This window comes from Mustela putorius, unplaced genomic scaffold, assembly GCF_011764305.1.
Source record: "Mustela putorius furo isolate JIRA1106 unplaced genomic scaffold, ASM1176430v1.1 tig00000382_pilon_pilon_pilon, whole genome shotgun sequence".
Taxonomy (NCBI): Eukaryota; Metazoa; Chordata; class Mammalia; order Carnivora; family Mustelidae; genus Mustela; species Mustela putorius.
The window spans coordinates 4,754,182-4,778,050 of NW_025421367.1; the positions used below are offsets into that span (position 1 = coordinate 4,754,182).

At 37.0% G+C, this 23,869-nt stretch overlaps 1 protein-coding gene across 5 annotated transcripts in view; it reads left to right on the forward strand.

Moving 5' to 3' along the window:
- Nucleotides 1–23,869, forward strand: part of MAPK10 (mitogen-activated protein kinase 10) — a 588,472-nt gene that overhangs the window by 150,660 nt on the left and 413,943 nt on the right. The window lies entirely within an intron of this gene.

A 23,869-nucleotide genomic window follows, 5' to 3' on the forward strand; every position in this document is an offset into this window, starting at 1 on the left:
CATAAATTCCACTTGTTGTCTTTTTCTCCCAAAGTTACCTATACTGCCAGGGATTTGCTGGTTACTATGACCCAAGATGTGCTTATACCACAGCCTAGACCTTCTGTAAAGCCTTATATTCATTCATTCATGCCCTGGGACCAAATCAAATCTAGCTGTCTTCTTCATCAGCCAATAAATGGTTTGATGTTATATTCCAAATGTGGAATATACTGTAGTAAATCTCAAGGTGGATTACTAAGTGTTGTGCTTTCTTAGTGGTAAAATATGTAAGATGGGTAACTTGCTCTTTAATTTGAAGGAGACAGTTGAGCATGACCCAAACCACTGGAATCTTAAAAATTTTACTGATGAGGAAGGCCCTTGAATTTTTCTAGTGTGTATTTCTCACTCTCTGGAGCACATGAGTCTTATTGCGGCACCCAGAATACCTTTCACTTCTTGCTAATCAGATCTGATTCATATGATATTATCAGTGTAGTGAATTAACGGGATGCTCTGTAGAATGTCCAATGGTCCAAGTGCCTTTGTTATAACAGGTCACAGGAGATTTATAGCTGGGAGTTGAGAGTCTGAATTAACATTGTTGTTTGGGTCATGTGATTGCAAACCCTGAAACAGAATGGGCCAGGACTCAATTTACTACCTCATCTCCGTAATGAAACTTTATCACTAGATAATCAGTGTCAACTCAGACCCTGAGTATAATAGCCCCTTCAAAGATCTGGTATTCTCTTTTCCTATTGTATCATTAACTGAATGTATTGCTGTAGTCCCTTGAGGGAAGGTATGGGGAATTACTATTATATACACTTTTTATGGTATTTTATAATCCTTCCTAATATAGATCAAGCATCTTCTTCAGTGAGTGAGTTCCGGGTCTGAGAATTGGCTCAGGTCTGGAAATTGGGCAAGGAATCATGATTTTAGGAGGGCTGACTTAAGCCTTCTGCTCATTCATTTATCATCTCCTGTGGCTTTTTAAATTAAGGATTTAGTGGCTGTTCATTTATCTTTCTTCGAGGAACTCTATTTTTTATTTGCCATCTCTATTGATTCTTGTGAGTCAGACCATCCTGTCCTTGCTGCCCATTATGGTAATTACACCTTTCTGTGTCTAAGGGTTAGGTGCCACCACTTAGCTTTGCTATTCTGGGATCCTGTCATCCCCATGCAACAGTGAATGCTGTTCTATAGCAGCATCTCCTATTACCAGCTCTAGCTTTCAGAGGATGATCAATTCCCAAGAAGCTTCCTATGTACAAATCTCTAATTTAAAGAGATTAAATTTGGCTTAACTCCGTGCAGGCTGAAGACCCAGCCTGCACGGAGTTAAGCCAAATTAACTAAAATTTCTTTACTGTGGGGTTTTAAAGTATCATTTATGTGAAAGTAGAATAAGAATTTCCATAAAAAGAATATAAAATTTTGAGTAGAAGCTCTGCTTAACTATTTTGCCAGGTAACACTTAACCTAAACTCCCAAACTGGCACTGAATTGAACCCTCAATGTTGCCAATATTATAGATGAAAAAGATCACAAAATATTATTTTAATTTTTAATTCCTTAATTACGAGTATATTTTCATATAACACTTGTCTTTCATTTTCTAATAGCTCTTCATCATTTGCTCAATTAAAAATTGGTTTGTTAGTTTTTTATTGATTCGTAGAAGCTCTGTATGTGTTTGGGAAATAGGTCTTTGCCTAACATGATAGAAAATACTTTTTCTTGATTATCATTTGACTTTTGAAATTGTGTTTTTTTAAAGATTATTATTATTTTTTTATTTGGGGAGAGAGAGAGAGAGAGAGAATGAAAGAGTGAGCGTGAAAGGGGGAAGATCAGAGGGAGAAGGAGACCCCTTGCTGAGCAAGGAGGCTGATGCAGGACTTGATCCCAGGACTCCAGGATCATGACTTGAGCTGAAGGCAGTTGCTCAACCAAGTCACCCAGGCACCTGACTTTTGGAATTGTTTAAGAGCTTTCTTTAGGGTGTGCCTGGGTGGCTCAGTGTGTTAAAGCCTCTGCCTTCCGCTCAGGTCATGATCCGAGGGTCCTGGGATCTAGCCCCACATCGGGCTCTCTGCTCAGCAGGGAGCCTGGTTTCTCCTCTCTCTCTTTGCCTGCCTCTCAGCCTACTTGTGATCTCTGTCAAATAAATAAAAATAAAATCTCTCTCTTTTTTTTTTTTTTTAAAAAAAGAGCTTTCTTTGGTCTCTTTTTTCTTTTCTCTTCTTTCTTCCCTTCATCTATTTCTACCTTCTTCCCTCCTTCCCTTACTCCTTTCTTACTTTTTTCCTGCTTTCTTTTCAAGCCTAAGCCATTGCAACAATAGTAGTCTTCTAACAATAATACCTGCCTTTCATTCCTATCCCTGTCAGTTTGTTCTCTATACAACAGCCAGAATGATTTTTTTTTTTTTTAAAGGACACGTGTGAAAGTACACTATGGCCTCCCATACTTCACTGGTTTCTTGTTGCTATGAGGATAAGATATTGAACTGGTTTACAGGGCTTCTCTAATCTGAGTTCTTGCCTACTCCTATAGCCCCATTTCTTTTCCACTTCCCTTTCTTTTCCACTGCTGTTCCAGGCCCTTTTTTCCCTCAGATCCTTCACACAGACAGTCAGCTGCCCCTCTTTGTGCTCCTACAACTTTGCCTGGACAATTTTTTTGTTCTTCAGTTCTTAGGTTAAACCTCCCTTCTTTGGGGACAGTTTTTCCACCCCTCAGATTAGGTTTAGTTAACTATCTGTGTTTCTTGCTGGAGTCTAGTCCCTAGTGCTGTCAGGAATTTTCTTTTTTTCGCCCTCTCCCTCCTTTTGTATTCTGAACACTTAACCAAGGGCCTGGCATGTGTTAGATGCTCAATGAATAATTGCTAAAAACTGTTGGTTGAGGGACAGACTGATTGAGGTTTAAGAAATAGGCAGTAGAAAAATGACTTTAATGCTATACTGAATTTATACTTCTTGCTGTAGAGAATGAAAAGTCATGGAACCATTTAATAACAGAAATCAGTTTTATGTTTTATGCTATTCTTCCCTCTCTTCTTACAGAATGTTGGATTTTCAATCAATAACTATTTCTTCAGGTTTTTCTTTTTCTTTTCTTTTATTTTCTTTTCTTTTTTTTTAATATAACCAGGAACCTACACGGTTACATAGTAGAATATCTGTAATTCCTTAAGTGACATAGAATGTATTCTTTCTTCATTAGTTTTGGGAATTGATTTTAAAGGAAATCATTTTCTCTATATATTTGACTTCTTTTATTTTAAGCCAGAAATTTCTAAAAGAGGGGCACCTGGGTCGCTCAGCTTTTTGAGCATCTGACTCTTGGTTTTGGCTCAGGTTATGATCTCAGGGTGTGAGATGGAGCCCCGTGTTGGGGCTTGAGATAATTTACCCTTCCCTTTCCCTTCCCCTTTTCCCCTCTCCTCACTCACAGGAGCATGCTCTTGCTCTCTAAATAAATAAATAAAATCTTAAAAAAAAAAGAAATTATTAAAAGAGATTTACCACCTTTTTCCAGTACTCTTCCAACAACAAAAAAATTTCAGTGGTCTTAGCCATAACACGATATATTTTGAAATAGATTAATATCATTTGTATTACGGAATCACAGATTTTAATAATAATCATATGCTTAATACTACTTTTGTGAGGGAAGGAAAAAACCTCTGTGTCAGGTCTTGAAAAAAGGTCTGCTTGTTGTCTTACATCTTTTAATCTAGAAATTATTAGATGATGATCTTATAAACAACATGATAATAACAATAATAACAACAACAGAATAATAATAAAAGCAGAAAAGATATCTCTGCTGCTTTACAGATTGACTCAATAATTTCTGTTTTAATAATATTAGCACTATTTTCATTTATGTAATGCTTTTCGTGTTTGAATTATTATCTAAAATTAATTAATCCTAATACTAAACCCTGAAAGGCAGATAAGAATTATCTTCATTTTACAGATTAAGTTAAATGTACCATATTCCAAATGATTAATGCTTTGAAATCTCCAATACCAAATGGTTTATGTTCCTCTGGAAACATGAGGAAATCCAAATTTACATAGTAATTATGTGTTCAATTGTGCTTAGAAAGCAACTGGCAGGCCCAGATAATCTTTAAAAAAAAAAATACTGATAATATACAAAATGGAGGAAAGCAGTTTTTAAAAAATCCATGTTGAATGATAATATTATTATTCATATATAGTGATTCCTTCCTAAGAATTCCTCCAAGCTAAAGGCAAAAACAAAAAAACAAAACCACAAGAATCTTGGTAAATGCTGGTATAATATGCAGAACAAATCCAATGGTGGGTAAAATTTGCATCTTGACAAATGAAAAAGAAGCCACAGTCTATTTGGAGATAACAATGATGCACAGCCATTTCCTTATCACTTAGTACATAAGTACTAGTATTGGGCTGTGTTCTGGTTACTGTTAATATACCTTCGGCATGAAGAAAATTTATGTGAGGGTGATTTGTATTAAAAAAAGAAATAATGAAATATTAAGAAGTAATTCCTTAGCCCTACATTGTGAAAGGACTCTTTACTGTACCATTTCCATTTTGAAAAAACACAGCACTTTTTCTTTTTTTTTCACAGCAGGGAAACAAGTTATAATTGTTAAGTGAAAAAATAGGAAAGATCTATCTATCATTCCCATTTCCTCAATACTGTGATCCATTGTGGTCAGAAGAAAAGCCATCCCATGCAAAAATAGAAAAGGAGAGTGTCTGGATGCTGGTATTTCAGTTCAGTGAGAACAGTTTCTTCAATACTGCCTGGTATTATGCAGAAGTGCCAGAATTATTCTATTTAGAGATTCAGGAATTTCTATTTCTGATAATATGGCATACCAGGTATCTGGAGTAACCCTTCTGGTAAAGAAAATCTACAGTTCCTAGATAAAATAAAAAAAAAAATTAATGCTTAGGTGACCTATTTGAAAAACAAGGAAAATTGTTGAAATGACAAGAAGGCATGAATCAGAAGGGCAAGAGATAATCAGAATCATTTTAATGAGCTGTGAAAGAGGTATGGCAGACCAATTATGGGATATATATAAAGTACAAGGTTAGGTCACAAAACTAGATGTTCCACATCTTCAGTGAATGGACAAGAAAAATTCCTGCCCCCAAGAAGGTGATGTAGGCATTCTTGCCTGTCTCTGCCTTATGTCTGTGGGAAGCAGGAGAAAATGTGTCCTTTAAGAAGTCTCCATGAGGCACGTCTGGGTGGCTCAGTAGGTTAAGCAGCTGCCTTCAGCTCAAGTCATGATCCCAGCGTCCTGGGATCGAGTCCCACATCAGTCTCCTTGTTCGGCAGGGAGCCTGCTTCTCCTTCTGCCTCTGCCTGCAGCTCTGCCTGCCTGTGCTCGCTCGCTCTCTCTGACAAATAAATAAATTTAAAAATATTAAAAAATAAAGTCTCCTTACATAGATCCCCTCCCCCACCAAATCCATACTATTATGGACTAAAACTGAAAAATAAAGTGCTCTCAGGATTTGAATATTTCTGTGTGTCTTCTTTTTCATTTAAAAAATTTTTTTAGTTAACATTTAATATATTGTGTGCCCGGGGGTACAGGTTTGTGAATTGTCAGGCTTAAACATTTCACAGCACTCACCATATCACATTCCCCAATGTCCATACCCAACCATCCTCTCTATACCCCCACTCCTCTCAGCAACCTTTAGTTTGTTTTGTGAGATTAATAGTCTCTTATGGTTTGTCTCCCTCCCAATCCCATCTTGTTTAATTTACTCCTTCCCTACCCCCAAAATGCCCCATCCTACCTCTCAAATTCCTCATATCAGGGATATCATATGATAATTGTCTTTCTCTGATTGACTTATTTCACTCAGCCTAATACCCTCTACTTCCATCCATGTCATTGCAAATGGCATCATTTCTTTTGCTTGTTTTAAATTTTTATTTATTTAACAGAGAGAGATCACAATTAGGCAGAGAGGCAGGCAAGGGGTGGGGCAGTAAGCAAGCTCCCTGCCGAGCAGAGAGCCTGGTGCAGGGCTCGAACCCAGGACCCTGAGATCATGACCTGAGCCAAAGGCAGAGGCTTAACTCACTGAGCCACCCAGGTGCCCCTGCATAATTTCTTTGATGGCTGTATAATATTCCATTGTATATGTATACCACATCATCTTTATCCATTCATCTGTTGATGGACATCTAGGTTCTTTCATAGTTTGGCTATTGTGGACATTTCTGCTATGAACATTTAGGTGCATGTTCCCCTTCAGATCACTACGTTCATATCCTTAGGGTAAATATCCAGTAGTGTGATTGCTGGGTCATTGGGTAGCTCTATTTTCAACTTTCTGAGGAACCTCCATACTGTTTCCAGAATGACTACACTAGCTTGCATTCCCACCAACAGTGTAGGAGGGTTCCCCTTTCTCTGCATCCTTGCCAACATCTGTCATTTCCTGACTTGTTAATTTTAGCCATTCTGACTGGTGTGAGGTGGTATCTCATTGCGGTTTTGATTTGTATTTCTCTGATGCTGAGTGATGTGGAGCGCTTTTTCTTATGTCTCTTGGCCATCTGGATGTCTTCTTTGCAGAAATGTCTGTTCATGTCCTCTGCTCATTTCTTGATTGGATTATTTGTTCTTTGGGTGTGGAGTTTTATAAGTTCTTTATAGATTTTGGATACTAGCCCTTTATCTGATATGTCGTTTGCAAATATCTTCTTCCATTCTGTCAGTTGTCTTTTGGTTTTGTTGACTGTTTCCTTTGCTGTGCAAAAGCTTTTGATCTTCATGAAGTCCCAATAGCTCATTTTTGCCCTTGCTTCACCCTTGCCTTTGATGATATTTCTAGGAAGAAGTTGCTGTGGCTAAGGTTGAAGAGGTTGTTGCTTGTGTTCTCCTCAAGGATTTTGATGGTTTCCTATCTCACATTGAGGTCTTTCATCCATTTTGAGTCTATTTTTTTTGTGTGGTATAAGGAAATGGTCCAGTTTCATTCTTCTGCATGTGGCTGTCCAATTTTCCCAACATCATTTGTTGAAGAGACTGTCTTTTCTCCATTGGACATCCCTTCCTGCTTTGTTGAAGATTACTTGATGATAGAGTTGAGGGTCTATTTCTGGGCTCTCTATTCTGTTCCATGGATCTATGTGTCTGTTTTTGTGCCAGTACCATACTGTCTTGATGAGGACAATTTTGTAACAGAGCTTGAGGTCTGGAATTGTGATGCCACCAACTTTGGCTTTCTTTTTCAACATTCCTTTGGCTATTCAGGGTCTTTTCTGTTTCCATATGAATTTTAGGATTATTTGTTTCTTTTCTTTGGAATAATTGATGGTATTTTGATAGGGATTACATTAAATGTGTAGATTGCTTTAGGTAGCATAGACATTTTCACAATATTTGTTCTTCCAGTCCATGAGCATGGAACATTTTTCTATTTCTTTGTGTCTTCCTCAGTTTCTTTCATGAGTGCTTTCTGAGTACAGATTCTTTGCCCCTTTGGTTAGGTTTATTCCTAGGTGTCTTATGGTTTTGGGTGCAATTGTAAATGGGATCAACTCCTTAATTTCTCTTTCTTCTATCTTGCTGTTGGTGTATAGAAACACAACTGATTTCTGTGCACTGATTTTATATCCTGACACTTTACTGAATTCACTTTACTGAGTGAGTTCTAGCCATTTTAGAGTGGAGTCTTTTGGGTTTTCCACTTAAAGTATCATATCATCTGCAAAGTGTGAGTTCTTCTTGCCAATTCGGATGCCTTTTATTTCTTTTTGTTGTCTGATTGCTGAGGTTAGGACTTCTAATACTATGTTAAATAGGACTGGTGATAGTGGACATCCCTGCCATGTCCCTGACCTTAGAGGGAAAGCTTTCAGTTTTCCCATTGAGAATGATATTTGCGGTGGGTTTTTCATAGATGGCTTTGGTGATATTGAGGTATGTACCCTCTATCCCTACATTTTGAAGAGTTTTGATCAAGAAAGGATGCATACTTTGTCAAATGCTTTTTCAGCATCTATTGAGAGTATCATATGGTTCTTGTTCTTTCTTTTATTAAGGTATTGTATCACGTTGATTGATTTGTGGATGTTGAGCCAACCTTGTAGCCCAGGAATAAACCCCACTTGGTCGTGGTAAATAATCTTTTTAATGTACTGTTGGATCCTATTGGCTAGTATTTTGATGAGAATTTTTGCATCTGTGTTCATGAAGGTTATTGGTTTGTAATTCTTCTTTTTATGAAGTCTTTGTCTGGTTTTGGGATCAAGGTAATGCTGGCCTTGTAAAATGAGTTTGGAAGTTTTCCTTCCATTTCTTTTTTTTGGGGACAGTTTCAGGAGAATAGGAATTAATTCTTCTTGAAATGTTTGGTAGAATCTCCCTGGGAAGCTCTCTAGTCCTGGGCTCTTGTTTATTGGGAGATTTTTGATGACTGTTTCAATCTCCTTACTGGTTATGGGTCTGTTCTGGTTTTCTATTTCTTCCTGGTACAGTTTTGGTAGTTTATACATCTCTAGGAATCCATCCATTTCTTCCAGATTGTCAAATTTGCTGGCATATAGTTGCTCATAACATGTTCTTATAACTGTATTTCTTTGGTGTTGGTTGTGATCTCTCTTCTATCATTGATGATTTTATTAATTTGAGTCCTTTCTCTTTTCTTTTTGATAAGTCTGGCCAGGGGTTTATCAATCTTATTAATTCTTTCGAAGAACCAGCTCCTAGTTTTGTTGATCTGTTCTACAGTTCTTTTAATTTCTATTTCATTGATTTCTGCTCTGATCTTGATTATTTCCCTTTTACTGCTGTGTTTAGGCTTTCTTTGTTGTTCTTTCTCTAGCTCCTTTAGGTGTTGGGTTAGGTTGAGACCTTTCTTGTTGAGAAAGCCTGGTATCCCTATATACTTTCCTCTCAGGACTGCCTTTGCTGCATCCCAAACATTTTGAACAGTTGTGTTTTCATTTTCGTTTCCATGAATCATTTCAATTCTTTAATTTTCTGGTTGACCCATTCATTCTTTAGTAGGATGCTCTTTAGCCTCCATGTATTTGACTTCTTTCCAACTTTCCTCTTGTGATTGAGTTCTAGCTTCAGAGCATTGTCGTCTGAAAAGATGCAGGGAATGATTCCAATCTTTTGATACTGGCTGAGACCTGACTTATGATCCAGGATGTGATCCAGAATGTTCCAGAATGTTCTCTAGAATGTGCTCTAGAGAAGTATGTGTATTCTCTTGTTTTGGGATGGAATGTTATGAATATATCTGTGATGTCCATCTGGTCCAGTGTGTCATTTAAGGCCTTTGTTTCCTTTTTGATCTTTTTCTTGGCTGTGCAGTCCATTTCAGTGATGGGGGTGTTAAAGTCTCCTACTATTATTGTATTATTGTCAATGTGTTTCTTCTATTTTGTTATTAATTGGTTTATATATTTGACTGCTCCTATGTTAGGGTTATAGATATTTGAAATTGTTAGTTCTTCTTGTTGGACAGACCCTTTGACTATGATATACTGTCCTTCCTCATCTCTTATTATAGTCTTTGGCTTAAAATCTAATTGATCTGATATAAGGATTGCCATCCCAGCTTTCTTTTGATGTCCATTAGCATGGTAAATGGTTTTCCATCCCCTCACTTTGAATCTGGAGGTGTCTTTGGGTCTAAAATGAGTTTCTTGTAGACAGTGTATTGATGGGTCTTGTTTTTTTTTTTTTTTTAAATCCATTCTGATAACATTTGTCTTTTAATGTGGCATTTAGCCCATTTACATTCAGGGTAACTATCAAAAGATATGAATTTAGTTTCATTGTATTGTCTGTAAGGTGACTGTTACTGTATATTGTCTGTGTTCCCTTCTGGTCTGTGTTACTTTTAGGTTCTCTCTTTGCTTAGAAGATCCCTTCCAATATTTCCTGTAGGGCTGGTTTGGTGTTTGCAAATTTTTTAAACTTTTGTTTGTCCTGGAAGCTTTTTATTTCTCCTTCTATTTTCAATGATAGGCTAGCTGGATATAATATTTTTGGCTGCATATTTTTCTCATTTAGTGCTCTGAATATATCATGCCAGTTCTTTCTGCCTGCCAGGTCTGTGTGGATAAGTCTGCTGCCAATCTAATATTTTTATCATTGTATTTTACAGACTTCTTGTCACAAGCTGCTTTTAGGATTTTCTTTTTGTTATTAAGACTTGTAAATTTTAGTATTAGGTGATGGGATGTGAGCTCATTTTTATTGCTTTTGAGGGCATTCTCTGTGCCTCCTGGATTTTGATGCTTATTCCCTTTGCCATATTAGGAAAATTCTCTATTATAATTCATTCCAATATACTTTCTGTCCTTCTCTTTCTTCTTCTTCTGGAATCCCAATTATTCTAATATTGTTTTGTCTTATGGTATCAGTTATCTTTTGAATTCTCCCCTTGTGGTCCTGTAGTTGTTTGTCTCTCTTTTGCTCAGCTTCTTTATTCTCCATCATTTGGTCTTCTATATCACTAGTTCTCTCTTTTGCCTCATTTATCTTGGCAGTAAGAGGCTCCATTTTTTAATTGCACCTCATTAATATTTTTTTTTAATTTCAAATTGCTTAGATTTTAGTTCTTTTATTTTTCCAGAAAGGGATTTTATTTCTCCAGAAATGGTTTCTCTAGTCTCTTCTGTGCCTTTTTTGAGCCCATCTAGCACCTTGAGAATTGTAATTCTGAATTCCAGTTCTGACATATTACCAATGTCCATATTGATTAAGTGCCTAGCCATTGGTATTGTGTCTTGTTCTTTCTTTTGTGATGAGTTTTTCTGTCTTGTCATTTTATCCAGATAAGAATATTTGAACATGAGAATAAAATACTAAAAAGGTGGCAAAGACCCTAGGAAAATTTATGCTAAGCAAATCAAGATACCCACAAGTGGTGGGAGAATATGGGGAAAAAAGAAATAAAAGAAAAAATAAAAAATTATATATATATATTAGACTGGTGAATAGAAAAGAGCCACCCACTTGATTTTGGGTGTATTCTGGTCCCTTAGAAGAAGCTACCTCCCAATATTTTAAAGAAAGAAACACACACACACACACACACACACACACAAATAAGTATAAACACGATGAAGGGATGGAATATGACTGTAGAGATGAAAATTTAAGGAATTGATAAGTTGGCTGGAGGAAAAAAAAAAAAAAAGGAGAGAATGTACCCAGGCTGGAGACTAGAACAAATCCATGTGTTAGATTTAGGGTATATTTTGATCTATTAGAAGAAATTGTATCCCAAAATTAAAAAAATAAAAATAAAAACCTTTATGTATACAAAAAGAAGTTTAAATACAATGAAGGGATAAAATACAATGAAGGTTTAGAAAGAGTCTTTTTTAAAAGGTATTGTGAAGATGAAGTAGTTAAAAAAACATTAGAAGAAGAAAGAGGAAAAGTTAAAAAAATATAATAAGAAAAAAAATTAAAAAAAATTTAACTTTGTAAGACTAAAGGATCATGGGGGAAAAAATCCATGAATTCTATGTTTTCCTTTCCCCTGGCTGTGGAGTTCCACTGTTCTCCTTGATCAGTGAGCTTGGTCTTGGCTGGATGTTCTTGCTGATCTGGGGGAGGGGCCTGGTGCAGTGAGTATCAGATGTTTTTGCTGGAGGTGGAATTGTACAGCTCTTGCCAAGGGCCAGGCTAGGTAATCTGCTTGGGTTTGCTCTCGGTAGCTTTTGTTCCCTGAACACTTTGTGTAGAGCTTTAGAGGACAGGAATGAAAAATGCTGGCCTCCCAATCTCCAGCCCCAGAGGAGGCAAGAGCTCGCGGCCCCACTCCTCAGTGCCTTCTCAGAGAAAAGCCATCAGTTCTTCCTGTCTCCTTGGGCCCCAGTCATGCTCTGTGTTCATCTGGCCTGTGAGTGTTTCTATCTCTGGTGCACAGCCCTGTTTGGAGTCTCCAAACCCATCAGATTCCTGCTGTGTGTTCCTGCACTGCTCCTCTTGGAGGAGAAAGGGCTGGGGTCTCTCTGGATCTGCCACTTGTAGGGTTTCTGCTTGAAGAACAGTGGCCTGACTGTTCCTTGGATCATGGTTTAAGGTAACCTGGGTTGAAAGCTCACTCCTCAGCTCTGTCTCTGTAATTGGCTTCCCTGCTCCAATACTTGGGAGCTCTGCCACACTCAGACACCCCTGATCTTTCTGTGACTCTGCAGGATCTGAGACCGCACTGTCCCCACCAAGGCTCCACCCCTGCTTAGCCTCTGGAGCAATATCCCTCAGTGGAGCAGACTTCTAAAAGTTCTGATTTTGTGCTCTGCTGCTCCACTGCTTGCCAGGAGCTGGCCCCTTCCAGTTATTTCAGATTCACTTTTCTGCACATCCTACCTTTCAGAAAGTGGTTGAATTTCTGTTCCTAGAATTGCTGCTCTTCTTTTCTTCTATCTCCTATTGAGTTTGTAGGTATTTGGAATGGTTTGATACCTATCTAGCTGGACTCCTAGTACCAGATGTCATTTTAGTCTGCTATTCCTCTGCCATCTGGGCCTGAATTTTTCATACATTTCGATTTGAATGTTTTTGGACCCCAACAAAAATCAAAGACAAATCTCTGGAGGAAATAGTTATAATCTCAGGCCTCAATGAAATACTGATGACAAAATTCCTATGCATACGAGCAGATAATAAAAAATCACAAAATATATGCAGAACCAGTGTGCAAGAACCAATAAAAATACCAAAGTATGGGGGCACCTGGGTGGCTCAGTGGGTTAAGCCTCTGCCTTCGGCTCAGGTCATGATCCCAGGGTCCTGGGATCGAGCCCCACATCAGGCTCTCTGCTCAGCAGGGAGCCTGCTTCCTCCTCCTCTCTCTCTGCCTGCCTCTCTGCCTACTGTGATCTCTCTGTCTGTCAAATAAATAAATAAAATATTAAAAAAAATTCTCTCTCCCCCTCCTCTGCCCTTTCCCCCACTCTCTTAAAAAAAAAATACTAAAGTATGACATCAGACCAGCAAAGACTATGATATTGGAATTTATCAAATGTAGCATGAGTATTTAGTATTTGTTTTTTTTTTTTTAAGATTTTATTTATTTATTTGACAGAGAGAAAGAGAGAGATCACAAGTAGGCAGAGAGGCAGGCAGAGAGAGAGAGGGGAAGTAGCCTCCCTGCTGAGCAGAGGGCCTTGATGCCAGCCAGGGTGCCAGGACCTTGAGACCATGACCTGAGTCGAAGGCAGAGGCTTAACCCCCTAAGCTACCCAGGTGCCCCACTATTTAGTATTTTTAAGGAACATGCAGGATATAATCAGAAGTACCATAAAGAACAGTAATCTACCAAAACATTTTAGGGTAGTCAATAATAACAGAAGTAGAGTATAATTATTACAACATATTGAAGGGAGAAGTAAGAAATAAGAGATGTGTTTATGTAAATTAGTTTCAACTTTTTAAGCTGTCAATATATACTAGAGAATTTTGTGCAATCTCTTCTTCACACCTCAGGGAAAACATCTTAACTGTCTTTCTCTTCTGCCATTTTTCCTTTCTCTTTTTGTTTTTCTTTCTTTTTTTTCCTCTAAAGATTTTATTTATTTGACAGAGATACAGTGAGAGAGGGAGAAGCTTGGCAGGGAGCCCGATGCAATGCTCCATCCCAGGACCCTGGGATCATGACCCGAACTTAAGACAATCGCTTAACCCACTGAGCTACCCAGGTGCCCCTCTCTTTTTCTTTTTTCTTTGGGCACCTGGTGTGTAATAGGATTTATATAGGTGCTGTGGATTCAGAAATAAATAAGACACCTTGGTTTTTGTTTGTAAGCAGTTCAAAGACCACCTATTTTTTGGCAGCTCTGAAAGAAGGAAAATTCTGATGAGAAAAAGAAGGGATAATTTTCATCTATTGGAATATGAATGGAGCTTCACAAAGGGTAATGATGAGAAACCAGAAGTTAGGAGGGCCCTACACACTGAGCTATTAACACAGTTCTGCGTGGTGAGGGTAACATAGACCGGTTTCATTGATTTGGAAACCACAGTTGACTATTTAATGCAGCTTAGATATTTTCCTTGAAAAAAGTGATCAAGTTGAAGAAATGAAAAGCTAGGTACTGATTCTCTGCAGATTTTCTTTCCCTTTTTAAACATTTATTATGTGTTGAGTACTTTACATTCCTTCAACTACTTCATTCTCTCAAATGACATATGAGGTAGGTATTGTTGCTATTTCTATTTTAAAGATGGCGAAAAGCAGGCTAAACTGGGCAAAGTGACTTGCACAAGAACTTAAATGGTAAGTGAACAGAAAGGGATCCACATCTAAGTAAGCTGAGGATATAAAATTAAAAACAGCTCAGCATACAATTTACTGATGTGTTTCTCAGATACTTTATGTATTCCTAAAAGGAATTTCCTTTTAGGAAATGTAACATTTCCTAAACTTGTGAAATTAGTATGTTTAACCCACACAACTTGTGGAATGCCAAACAAATGCCTCTCTCTGGAAAATTTTTCAGGGAGATGTATTTCCCTTGATTAATGCCAAATTTTCTGATCATTTAGTAATAAAATCTTTGATTTACTTTGAGTTAGAAGCAGCATCTCAGGTTAGTAATTAAATGTTCTCTATCTTGGCAATGGCTAGTTGCAGGGTGGCATTTCTCTCTAGCCAGCTGCTTTTATAGGACCCTTCCTCAGAAGGAGGGAGGGAAAAGGAGACAGAAAGTTCTTAATTTGCCCGACCATAACATGGCTTTATGTTGGGGATTTTGGCAGATGTCTAATGCTGGATCTTTCTCTCCTGGGTGGAAGCGTCCTTTGGAAGCTTCCCTGCATCTTTTCTGACAGAGGTACTGATGTTCTATTTTTCTTTTTAATTTTTATTTATTTTATTTTATTTATATATATTTTTTGCCATTTCTTTTTTATTTATTTTCAGCATAACAGTATTCATTGTTTTTGCACCACACCCAGTGCTCCATGCAGTCCGTGTCCTCTCTAATACCCACCACCTGGTACCCTCAACCTCCCACCCTCCACACCACTTAAAACCCCTCAGATTGTTTTTCAGAGTCCATAGTCTCTCATTTCTATTTTATTGCTTTCAGCCTTGTTTTGTTTTGTTTTGGGTTATCTGTTCCATACAGATCCAGTCTCTTGATCCCACTCACTCCTCCAAGGTGGTCTTCTTGCCAGGTGTAAATGGCTGTAGACCATTTTCCTTTCAGGTGGCCCACCTCTGGAATGTATTTACACATTGGAATACATGTATGTATTCTTTAGCCTGACAAACTGGGGGTCTTGAGGCCAAGACAAGGTGGCTACCCCTCCCTTTTTCCTGCATATGGGCTCCAACTATGATTTCTTGGTTACTGGCTTTTGTAGGTTAGGAGTAAGCCTCCATTTCACTTTGTGTGCTCAACTACAGGGGTCATATATTATCCTCTCTGATTAGAGCCATTAAACTTTCATAGATTTGAAATGAGGAGGCAAACACTTCTTCATCCTCCTCAGCAGTTTTTGATAATGGGGGAGAGTAGACTTATAGTACTTTAAAGGGTCCCTTTAAATAAATGCTTCATGGGTGCCTGGGTGGTAACCAGGAGCCTGCTTCTCCCCCCCAACCCCCATGCCTTCCTCTCTGCCTACTTGTGATCTCTCTCTCTGTCAAATAAATAAATAGAGTCCTTTATACAAATCCTCTCATTCTATTTCATTGAATCTAAGAGATCATATTAGTTAGATTATATTAGATTATATTAGTTATCTATTGCTGCATAACAAACTATCTCACACTGTTTCTGAGAGTGCAGAATTCTGGATCAACACAAAGTCATTTTGGCTAGAGTCTTTTTTGAGGTGGTAGTCAATGTATTGGCCAGGCTACAGTCATGTGATGTTTTGACTAAGGCTAGAGGACTCCCTTCCAAGACAACTAACTCATGAGGTTGTTGGCAAGAGGCTTCATTTCCTTCCTGGCTGTTAACAAAAGGACTCAGTTCTATACCATATGAGCTCTTGATAGAATTGTTCATGACTTTTCCCAAAGCCCAAAGTAAGTGGTGTGAGAGACCAAGACAAAACAGCAATATCTTCTATAATCTCATCTTGGAAATGATGTGCTACAACTTCTGACTTATTCTATCGATTAGATAGTCCACACCTGGTACACTGTGGGAGGGGACTACATAGGCTGTGAATGCCAGGAGGTGGGGGTCATTGGGAGCCATCTTGGGTGCTGGGTACAACACAATCTACTGTAAATGCACCATTTATTTTATATACCACTAAGAAAGAAAAAAATGTTGACAACAATGATACACCATCAAGCATAAGACATATCTGACTTTGGAAATGTTAAAATGTGATAGAAATTAGTCTTAAAATTGATGACATGCTAACTATCTCCCTTGTGGGTAAGGATATTTTAAAATCACAGAATTGATTCTTGATTATTTCTATTGAAAACTGCATCTTGGTCTAGAAAGTTGCTTTAGATTTTTTAATCTATTGTATTTTGGGTACTTCAGTTGAAACCACCAGTTTTCCCTTTCTCCTCTTCCCCTCTCCACCTTTTTGCTTGAACCATTTTCATGAACTAATTTTTTGCTGAATGCTTTTGGGAATGTTGTTCTAGTTTGAATGCTGGTTAATTCTCTCTGCTTGTTTCTGCAGTTTAAATCCCTTTATTATTAAATATTAACAGAGTACCAACAATGATTGCAGATTACAGTAGGACACATACTTTTTAAGTGGCTTTGTAGTTTCATTTTATAGAGAGGATAAGTTACAGCAAACATAATGAAAATATCTACTCCACTGGATGGTGGAGAAAATTTTTGATTTAAAATAATTTGATAAGCTAGTTCACATATTTAAATTACATCTTTGAAGGTCTGATGAACTTTATAATTTTTAATGCAACTTATTTAGAAGTGTTTACTTACATAAATTCAGGTTAATAATTGTGGTTGTTTAGTATTATCTACCAATATAATTTGAGACTTAAAAATTACAATCATATTCGGGGGCGCCTGGGTGGCTCAGTGGGTTAGGGCCTCTGCCTCTGAAGTTAGGCAAAGTTAGGTTGAATATCATTTTCACTCATTACTGGTGGTGTTACTGAGCAAAATATTAGTCTCTTTGGGCTTCAGCTACCTCTTCTGTAAAATAAGAATGATATTACCTTCTCTACTAGGAAGTAGTAAAAATTAAATAACATAGTTTATGTAAAGCCCTAGCTTATTGACTGGAGCACAGTGACCCCTCAAAAAAGGTAGTTATTATTATTATTTTCCAAGAGGTAGTGCTCCTTATTATTAATTTGTATTTGGCATACTTGGAAAAGCATGTGAATGCATTTTCAGAGCACACAGTAACACAGTCTGGAAACACACACATTTCAGGTTGTGTGATACTGATATTTTCAGCATAGCCTGGGGCATCTCAAATATACTCTGGAGATAAAGGGTGGCTGGTATATGATGCTATCATTATGTCAGATGGAACAGGTGTGGGGCCTCCAGATTTTCTAGAGAAAATAAAAAAAAATACATAGATTTTTAAAAAACTATCTTCTGCAACTTACCGTCTAACTGCCATAATCATTAGCAAGGACAGCTACTACCCCTACTAAAGCTGCTGTCGCTATTTTAGTTTTATTATATGCCAAAGTAGTTTACATACATTAACTGGTTTAATTTCTTATTTATTACTTTTATTAATTACTTTTATTAATAAAAGCTACATATCCTTTCTCAGCTCATTCTAATTAAACCAAGTTCTGCCTGATCCCAGAGATCTTACTCTTTCCTTTTATGTCTTAATTCCTTTCTCCTCTAAATCCTCTGGTTGATTTTTTTCTTTTTTGCATATGCATATATATTCTGTGTTTAGCTCCTGGATGTTTAGCTTCTCAATTAGAGGCCTTGCCTAAAATTCTTTGTATCCTTAGCATATAAATATAGTGCATATGTATAACAGATGCTCAGTTATTATTTACTGCTGTTATCTTTTCTTTTTTTAAAAGATTATTTATTTATTTCACAGACAGAGATCACAAGCAGGTAGAGAGGCAGGCAGAGAGAGAGGGGGAAGCAGGCTCCCCACCGAGCAGAGAGCTTGATGCGGGACTCGATCCCAGGACCCTGGGATCATGACCTGAGCAGAAGGCAGAGGCCCCAGCCCACCGAGCCACTCAGACACCCCTTTACTGCTGTTATCTTGATGCTTTGATATTTCAAGAATGGAAAGATAATTGAAGGCTGGGTATTTAAATATTTTGTTCTACCTAGATTTTTTCATAGAAATATTTATGTGATAATAATGAGGAAAATTCTTAGAATGTCACTATCACAGAATGCCTTCTTTTTTCACAATTGTTTTTGCAGGTAATATGCATTGTACACTTAGCTATTTTGACTTCATTGTGATGCTGTTGTGTATGTAAGTACTATGAGGGGAATGTAACCACCACAATCATTTTAGTTCTATGTATTTCTGAAAGGAGGGTCCAGAAAAAGAGTACTGATATCTGCCAGAGGAAAACAATGAAGCTAATGAGAAAATAAACTTTAGTTTTCAACCCTCACAAAGCACCTTAGCAAATAACAAAAGGCTGGGGAAAGACTTAAAATTCATTTAAAAAAAACTCTTATGCTTTTCTTAATGTGTTTTGCTTCCTGATATAATTCCTATTTGCTAGGATTTTCCAATTTTCATTATCTTAATAGACTGTTCTCATTTTGATAACACTCCCAGTTGAATTTCAGATACCCTCCTGTGTATCATATACCCTTAAAACTTTTCATTGTTTTGTTTATATACTCATCAGTCTGTTTTGAAATTTACTTGAGTGAGAGTTAAAAATATCCTGCCTTAAAGTACACTAAAGATAACTATGTCTTTGTTGGCTTACCAAGATATTAATATCTTGGTAAGTACCAATGACATTAATATATGTAATGTTTAAAATGATATTAATATATGTCCCTGACAGGATTTTATCAGAGGATTAGAACAATATTATTATTATTATTATTTTTTAAGATTTTATTTATTTCTTTGAGAGAGTGAGAGAGAGCATGTACAGGGGGAGGGAGAGGGGCAGAAGGAGAAGGAGGCTCCCCTCTGAACAGGGAGCCTGATGCAGGACTTGATCCCATGGCCCTGAGATCATGACCAGGGCTGAAGGCAGCTACTTAACTGACTGAGCCACCCAGGCACACAGTATTGTTGGTTAGATTGCTCTAACTGTGGTACAGACAATATTTGCAGCTAAATTAGTGGTGGGCTAAGATATACTGGCAGGCCCTTCCTTCCTGAGCTGTACTCTATTTCCTTTCCTTAGTGCTGTGTATCTCCTTTGCCTGGAGCAGGCTCCTTCTTCCCTGAACAGCCCATTGTCCAGCTAGCTAACTTCTACTTGCTTTTTTAGATATAAGTTCAAATGCAGCCTCTTTTATGAATAAAATGACCATATAATTAGCATCCTCATGAGATATTTTGAGGGGCACTATTAAAAACAATCCTAGGAAAATATGTGTCAAATTGATTATCCCAACAAAACAGAGATCTATGGCAATCCATACATCCCCTAGTTGCTTTTGCTTATGTCTTCATAACATTCTGTGCTATTATTCCTACTCTTGGATGTAGTATTCGTCTTCTTCTTTTTTTTTGGATGTAGTATTCTTAATGGTTAAGGCCATGGACCTTCAAGTCAGGCCACCAGAATTCAAATCTCAGCTCTGTTTCCTCATTTTGAGCTGTGTGACTTTGGTCAAGTCACACAAACCCTCAACTTATTGTCTTCATTTGTGAAATGTGGGTAATGATGGTATTTCCTTAATGACTATTTTGTTGTGGACAAAAAATTAATAATACATACAAAATACTTAGCACAGAACCTGGCACATACTTAGGATTCATTAAATATTAAACATTATTGTTCTTTTAAAATAAGATTACAATTATGTTTATAGGTCGTTCTCCCCTGATAGACTTTGAACTCCTTAGGGCAGGACTATGTATTATTTATTCACCTTTGCAGTCTTAGTTTACAGCACAGTGCCTAGTGTGCAATGAATTTTTTAAGAATGACTAAAAATGCAGAAAAGATGAAAGTCAACCTCAAGATTTTTTAAATTCTCTTCATTCCACCTTTTGCAATATGAAGGAAGAAAGTTTAAGTATGTTTCTTGAGTCACAGAGAGAACTAGTTCTCTTCATTGCCTGGCTATTATGCATAGGGTCTAATTTAATCTTAGTGAGAATAAATAGAAGATGTCTATATACTATCAGGTAAATATTGAAGTAATTAGAAGGGTCTGTTTCTCAAAATCTGGAACAAGTGCAAATGTTTATTCAGTTACTACTTAGGAGCACTGATGTTTTTAGATCAAATTAAATAGCAACTTTTTTGGCTTAGTTCCATTTTTGTTTATAAGCCTACAATTTCAATCATACACAGAGCTAAAAATTAAAATAAAACTTATTATCTCAAGAGTTGTTCAAAACATGAAGATGATTTAGGTAAGCCAACTAAGTAAGTCAGAAATGAGATGCTTACACATTTCCTTTAAACCTGAGCAATTTAAAATATTTTAAAGAGTATCAATAATTTATTGCTATTAAACATAAGAAAATAATGTGCATGAAGGCATAGTACCCATTAATCCAAACAATATGAATCATGTACTTGGTATTATTGTCAGTCAGTGTAGTAGAAGCAGAAAAGGACAATAGTACAACTTGGTGAAATGACCCAGAAGATAGTAACTCCTATTTCACATTTGAATTAGTCACATGTATATGCACATACGTGTGCACGTACACATTGCATTACTTCATCCAAAATAGGTTTTGTATACCTAAAAACTGGATTTTTTAAGACAGTTACATTAGTTTAATTTTTCTTTGGTCTCTTAGGGCACCATCATTCCCCGGATTTTTGGACTAATGATGGGGCTGTCAACTAAAGTACTTATGGTTAATATGAAAGAGTTTTAACAAAGGAGAACTAGTTCCTCAGTAATTCCAAATAAATATTTTGTTTTATATCTAATTTGTTTCTGAGTAAACTCTTTTTTTTTTTTTGATATTGTATTCCAGTATTTAGAAAAATGGATTGAGAGCTGTCCTTATAAGTAAGTGAAATAGGTGACTGCCTGGGGCAGGTGCTTGTTGCTCAAATCTACTTGAACCATTGCCTCTCAAGTGAATTGCAGCTTCTTGTCAAACATTTATGGTATGTTTATTGTAATTCCCTTTATGACTCATATTTCTTGGTAGCCTCTAAACTTTTTAGGAAAAGGAACCAGGTCTTATTCTTTGTTTATCCCAATGATTGGTGCAGAACATGGCACATATTTACTGACATTCAGAATATTGGTGATGGAATGAGTGAGTGAATATAATTCTATTAATAGTCACAATGATGACTAAGATACAGTTAGAAGTTCTTCCTTGGGTCCTTATTTCTTTTGTTTTCAAGACCTTCTATAACAATTCAATGTTTATCATTATGCATATTTAGTTGATGTCACTGAGCAAGAGAGATTTCTAGAAACAGGTATAAGAGAATATAAGCCAGAACTTGGGACACAGGGGCTTCAAAGCTTTCTGCATTTTTTTATAATCTCAATATTTTCTTATGAAGCATTATTTAATTTTTATTAAAAAGTCACTCCTCAAAATTGGTAAATTTGAAATTCAAGTAAAATTATACACAAAACAAATACCAAGTGATTATTAAAGCGACTCAACTTTATCACTTATGAATATATTAAATTTTATGGAAAGGAATTGATTTAAAATGTGATCTCCTCCAACACTGATGGCATAGGCCATCTGATTTGAGTCTTACTGTATATTGATGTAAGATCACATTGTATGATAAATTGTTATATATATATAATTTTTATGTTCATAAGTGTATGTGTTGTAGAGATCAATTGCTAAATAAGGGTTTGCAGCAATATTTTACATATGGTATTTAATTTGTAGAAGTGATGTTTCAATTATTCTACTACCCTTAAAGGAAGAAGGAAAGCAAAACCAGTAAAATTGGTAAAAACACAGGGACATGATAAATACCTTTCCATTTAGAAAATGACTTATTTTTATATTCAGGACTGTTCTTCAGTAGAATATTCTTCAAAGCCAGCAAAAGAGGTATATTTTCAAATTTCTGAAAGAAAACATCTTAGGTGGGTCCTTGCAAATATTCTGCCATTATTGCTTTGTGATAAATAATGTTTAATTGATGTAGCCTTTAAAAAAGATCACAATTCTGGACTTCAAGTGATATTACAAAGTTGTAATCAGCAAAATAGTATCGTACTGGCACAAAAACAGACACATAGATCCATGGAACAGAAGAGAAAACTCAGAAATAGACCCTCAACTCTATGGTCAACTAATCTTCGACAAAGCAGGAAAGAATATCCAATGGAAAATAGAGTCTTCAATAAATGGTGTTGGGAAAATTGGACAGCCACATGCAGAAGAATGAAATTGGACCATTTCCTTACACCACACACAAAAATAGACTCAAAATGGTTGAAAGGCCTCAATGTGAGACAGGAATTCATCAAAATCCTTGAGGAAAACACAGGCAACAACCTCTTCAACCTCAGCTGCAGCAACTTCTTCCTAGAAACATTGCCAAAGGCAAGGGAAACAAAGGTAAAAATGAACTATTGGAACTTTATCAAGATTAAAACCTTTTGTACAGCAAAGGAAACAGTCAACAAAACCAAAAGACAACTGACAGAATGGGAGAAGATATTTGCGGATGACTTATCAGATAAAAGGCTAGTATCCAAAATCTATAAAGAACTTAGCAAACTCAACACCCAAAGAACAAATAATCCAATCAAGAAATGGACAGAAGACATGAACAGACATTTCTGCAAAGAAAACACCCAAGGTGAGGGGAGGGGAGAGTAAACATCCAGCGACAACTGGGTGGCTCAGTGGGTTAAGCCTTTGCCTTCAGCTCAGGTCACGATATCAGAGTCCTGGGATTAAGCCCTGCATCAGGCTCTCTGCTTGGCTGGAAGCCTGCTTACTCCCCCCCCCCCCACCCCCACTTACTTATGATCTCTCTCTCTCTGTCAAATAAATAAATAAAATCTAAAAAAACAACAACATCCGAATGGCCAACAGACACATGAAAAAGTGCTCCACATCATTTGGCATCAGGGAAATGCAAATCAAAACCACAATGAGATACCACCTCACACCAGTCAGAATGGCTAAAATTAACAGGTCAGGAAATGACAGGTGTTGGCGAGGATGCGGAGAAAGGGGAACCTTCCTGTGCTGTTGGTGGGAATGCAAGCTGGTACAACCACTCTGGAAAACAGTATGGAGGTTCTTCAGAAAGTTGAAAATAGAGGTATTCTACAACCCAGCAACTGCACTACTGGGCAATTACCCCAAAGATACAAATGTAGTGATCTGAAGGGGTGCAACACCCCAACATTTATAGCAGCAATGTCCATAATAGCCAAACTATGGAAAGAGCCCAGATGTCCATTGACAGATGAATGGATTAAGAAGATGTAGTATATAAATAGAACGGAATACTATGCAGTTATCCAAAAAGTAATCTTGGCATTTGCAATGATGTGCTTGGAACTAGAGGGTATTATGCTAAGCAAAATAAGTCAATCAGAGAAAGACAATTATCATATGTTCTCTCTGATATGTGGAATTTGATACAAGGCAGAGGATCATAGGAGAAAAGAGGAAAAAAATGAAACAAGATGAAACCAGAGAGGGAGATAAACCGGAAGAGATTCTTAATCATAGGAAACAAACTGAGGGTTGCTGGAGGGGTGGGGAGTGGAGGTATGGAGTAACTGGGTGATG